The sequence below is a fragment of the Henckelia pumila genome, chromosome 2 (genome assembly GCF_033568475.1).
Source record: "Henckelia pumila isolate YLH828 chromosome 2, ASM3356847v2, whole genome shotgun sequence".
Taxonomy (NCBI): Eukaryota; Viridiplantae; Streptophyta; class Magnoliopsida; order Lamiales; family Gesneriaceae; genus Henckelia; species Henckelia pumila.
The window spans coordinates 181458346-181463350 of record NC_133121.1 but is presented as its reverse complement, the minus strand read 5'-3'; the positions used below and the strand labels follow the sequence as shown (position 1 = coordinate 181463350).

General features: G+C 33.8%; 1 long non-coding RNA gene across 1 annotated transcript; it reads left to right on the top strand.

Moving 5' to 3' along the window:
- Positions 1-372: 372 nt before the first annotated feature.
- Positions 373-2580, top strand: LOC140884929 (uncharacterized). The gene is made up of 3 exons (XR_012150760.1): positions 373-494; positions 644-717; positions 1512-2580. It is a non-coding gene; the product is annotated as an uncharacterized lncRNA (long non-coding RNA).
- The last annotated feature ends 2425 nt before the right edge of the window (positions 2581-5005 follow it).

The following is a 5005-nucleotide window of genomic DNA, read 5'->3' as shown; positions in this document are numbered from 1 at the left end:
CATATAGTTGTAGCAGCAGAGATGTGTCTTAAAGCTGGCTCACTTCTGAAGTTGGAAAAGGATTCCTCAAACGAATATATTATCATTGAAGTCATTGCTTGCTTCTAACTCTATCTTAGGGCTGGAAAAAATCTCATAAATCCCGACCCGTCCCGTTTCCCAACCCGAGCCCGACCCGAATATTTCCCGACCCAAACATTTCCCGACCCGACAAGTCGGGATTTCTCCCGTCCCGATCAGTATCGGGAGAGGGAACGGGTAAATAATTTTTTCTCGACGGGAATCCCGACCCGACCCGATCCGAATATTTTAATAATATTTTTTATATTAATATTTTTAATTTTAATTTTTTATTAGTCAAACTAGGGTTAAAGGAAAATGACTAGACGTTTACTTTCATGTCCATTCTCTCTTCCGCTGAGTTCTGCCGCCCTCAACAAATAAATGAGAAAATGCTTTCTCCCTCAAGATTGAAAAATCCTTGTTGCTTTCGGGTAATTTATCTATTAAGATTCTCTATTTCTTGCTTATTTCAAATTTTTTTTGCTTAATTTACAACTTGATCCATGTAAGCAGTTTTTTAATTTCTTGTTTAATTTTTGGAATTGAATTACGATTTCAAAATAATTTTTGCTCTTGGCAGGTACTGATGAAATCATGAAAATAAGCTTCTTTCAGCCTCTGGACATTCCAAGGACCCTTCTGAAACACTACAAGGTTGGGGATTTGTTATGACTTATGACAGAGCATAATTATATGTTCGGTGTAAATTGTTGTTTTCATTTTTAAAATTTCACTAAATTAGCTGTTAAAAATTGCTTCTGAACTAATTTGTGATGTTAATGTTGGAAACTTATAGTATATCATTATATCTCATGTCCATATTCTGATGTTTATTCGATTTATGGATTAATGATATGTTTAGCATTCAGTTCGATAATGTTGGAAATGGGTTTTAAATTTTTTATTTCCAATTTATATCTTACGTATCATATTTTTGTGTGTTTTTATAATATAAATATAACTATTTGTCTTTATTTTATTTTGATGATTTTATTATTTGATTTTTGATGTCGTTTGTTAATTAGATAGAAATAATCACGAATTTTATGTTATTTTACTTCTTATGATAGAGAATAGAAAATGAAATGCACTTTCTAATTTCAATGCATGTTATCACTGCTAATAACCATGAGAAATCTAGTTAAATACATTTGATGCATTGTACTTGTATCTGTGTAGATAGTGTAGTTTTGTTTTATCAAGACTCAAATGATTACTACTTCAAAATCAAATAATCTGTCTTGAAAGTGCCTTTCTGACTTTGATATGAGTTTATGCGTGTTTGAGAAAAATCCCTTACTGGAAAATTTCTTGCTTATTTTCAAGCTTTTTTTTTAATTACTAAGAAAGTCATGTTCCTAAGTACTAGGTTTTGTTACTTCTTATTCTGAAAATTCTTTCTTTTTTTGTTATTCCGCATAACTATATGTCATTTGTTTTTAATGAAGTGAACATGGATGCATCTAGCGGAAGCAGTAGTGTTCCTTCCACCACTGGACCTCCAACACAATCTTCATCCAAAACACCGACCATTCATGAGGAGGTAGTGGATGTCGGAGCCAAAAGAAAAAAAGTAGGTGACGTGTGGTCACACGCCAAGAAAATTGTAAGGAAAAATGACAAAAATGAGGTAATCTCTATTGTTGCTGTTTGCAATTATTGTAACACTGAAGTTCCTGCTCATAGCAAAACCCATGGAAATAATGATATTGATGGGCACGTGAAGAAATGCAAAAAAAATCCTCATAATGCGGTGAATTCAAGTTCTTCTCAACCGATCTTAGCACAGTTGTCTATGAATAATGCTTTGACACCTCACATCTTTAGCCAGAAGAAGCTTGAAGATAAAGTTGTTGCATTTGTTGTTAAAGATGAGATGCCATTTAGGGTAGTGGAAGGGGCAGGGTTTGTAGAGATGATGAAAGAGGCTCAACCTCGATTCAAGATTCCTAGCAGAAAGAAGATTGCATCACTTGTGTGAGATTTATATGCAGTTGAAGTGGCTAAGATAAAGAGTGTCATAGGTGATCAAAGGATAAGTATCACTACCGATACTTGGACCTCAATTCAGAATATCAACTATATGGTAATCACTGCTCATTTCTTAGACGATGATTGGAAATTGCATAAACGAATTATAAATTTTACCAAGATCACCTCTCACAAACGAGATGACATCGGCAAAGTTTTAGAAACATGTTTGAGCGACTGGGGGATAGATAAAATTTTCACCATAACGGTTGATAATGCTAGCACGAACGATAAAGCGGTAGAGTACATGGGAAAGAGACTAAAGGAGATGGGCAATCTATTATTTGATGGTAAATACTTGCATTTGAGATGTTGTTGTCATATTATTAATTTAATTGTCAAGAGTGGGTTAAAATTTCTTAATGAATTAGTTGAGTCTATTAGAAATTGTGTGAAGTATATTCACTCTTATGGGGCAAGGTTGGACCAATTTAGGGAGTGTGCTATCCTATTGAAGATGGTTAAAATGTCAACCGTTCCAATGGATGTGCCTACGAGGTGGAATTCCACATATTCAATGCTTTCTGTTGCATGCAAGTTCAAGAAAGTGTTTGGTAGAATGACAGAGAATGCACAATTTGCTGAATACTTTGAGGAGGTTGATGGTTCGGAGAGAAAAAAGAGGGTGGGGCCGCCTTTGGAAAAGGATTGGGAGAATGCACGAGTCTTTGTCAAATTTCTCAAGAGGTTTTATGACTCTACATTGCAACTTAGTGCTAGCAAGACAACTACATCAACCTTGATTTGGGAAGAAATAGTTTCAATGCGGACAATCATTGACGAAACAATGCTTGACTCTACAGATCTTTCATTGCAAGAAGTTGCTTATAAAATGGAGGGTAAGTTCAAAAAGTATTGGGGTGATCTTGAGAAGGTTAACAAACTTGTTTTCTTAGGTCATGTTCTAGATCCTCGTTATAAACTCCAAATGATTGCTATTCATTTGGGAGATATGAGATTGGATGCTACTAAAATACAATCATTTATCGATGGCTTAAAGAATTGTCTATTGGAGTTGTATCATGCATATAAAGGGAATTCATCTTTGGATACTTTTAACAGGATTGATGATGGTGATGTAGATAAAGAGTTTATGAAAATATATAAGAATGATCCGGTTAAACTGAACTACCATCTGAAAATGGCTCAAGTAAGAAAAGCTCAAAATCAAGTTGAAATAACCAATGAAGTGGACAAGTACTTCTCAGATCCTTTTGTGAAATGGAGCTCAAGCTTCGATGTTTTGGAGTGGTGGAAAGGGAATACGACGGCATTTCCAGTCTTTTCAAAGATTGCCAAAGATGTTTTTTCGATCCCTGCATCTACTATTGCTAGTGAGAATGCTTTTAGCCTTGGGAGGAGGGTTGTGGATCCATTTAGGGCATCAATGCAACCTAAAATGATGGAGGCACTTGTGTGTACTAGTGACTGGCTTAGAGGTGAAGAATTTAATTTATACAAGGAGCCGACAGAGGAAGAATTCAACTTTTATAAGGATTGTGAAGAAGTTGTCACAAGTAAGTTAATATTTAATTTTTTTAGTAATTATTATGAATACTTTAAATTTTTGTCTATCATTATTTTTGTCTCAATTACCGATTATGTCCTCCTTCATTTGTCTCATATAAATTAGAGGTACTAAATATTATTCATCTACCCCTAAAAAATATATTTATTATTCATCACTACCTTCAAGTATAGCCTGCATTTTCTGTTTTCACTAGGATCTAGGTGATTGATGTTTCTTGAAAAATGTTCGGTTTGTAATATACGTGTGTAATAGTTGGTTGTTTTGGCTAGTGCTATGTTGACAGTACATTATCGGTGCTTAAAACTGTTTAAGTGGTTGCAAATTGTTTAAGCCTCTGTTTATGTGGAAGTAAGCAGAACAAACTCCATAAGGTGGAATAGTCTAGTATGGTTAACACACGTGTTTCTGGATAATACGAAAGTGCATCTATTTATTTTTGTCATTGATGTTCGTATTTAATATTCTGATGCAAGTATATGTTTGTAAATTTTAATCTTGTTAAAGATTATTATTACATGATATTTGTTGTTTGTAGGTACCCTCGTGCACAAGGAAAAGTAATGCATCATCCTAAAGTGTTAAGATCAAATGGTTTCATGGTGGAAGCAAGCTCGTTGATGTAATGGTTTAATTATTAATGATACAATGACTTGATATGTTATTTTTTGTTTTGGATTTGATTGGATTAACCAAGAAATTGTGTTTAGTTTATTTGTAATGTATTAAGATGTTTAGTTTTTAATTATTATGAACCGAGAAGTTGTTTTAATTTATTTGTATTGTACTAAGAATTTGTTTGGGAGTCTCCAAAAATTAAGAAAGTTTTTTTATTTGGGATATAGCTTCCCGACCCGACGGGATCCCGAACATTCGGGTCCCGACACTTGTCGGGAACGGGATCGGGAAAAAAATTATTTCCCAATTCTTATCGGGACGGAAAGTGGGTTGGTGGGTTACGGGATGGGTCCCGACCCTATCCCACCCTTACTCTATCTTACACACTTATTTTTTTTCCTATTTCATAGATCTTCGTGAGAGACGGAATCCGAGAATTTAATTGAGTGAAAATGATTTTTTTTAAAAAAATTAATTATTTATATTTGTATTTGTTCATATCACTTTTTTTGTTTTTTTTAATAAAAATTTTATTGAGTTGTCTCAATGGTTGAGACGAAAGAAAGAGATGATGTCGGTAAATCATATGGAAAAAAAACTCTTAACTCGATTGCTAGCATTATATAGTTCCCTTTCGGATTGATCCAAAAAAATTCTTCCAGAGTCACAACAATTATTTATAGATGATGTATATTCTCTTAGAAAATTTCTTCTCTCACTTTCAAAACTATTAATTGAATTGTCAATTGTGTATGTATAGGTATT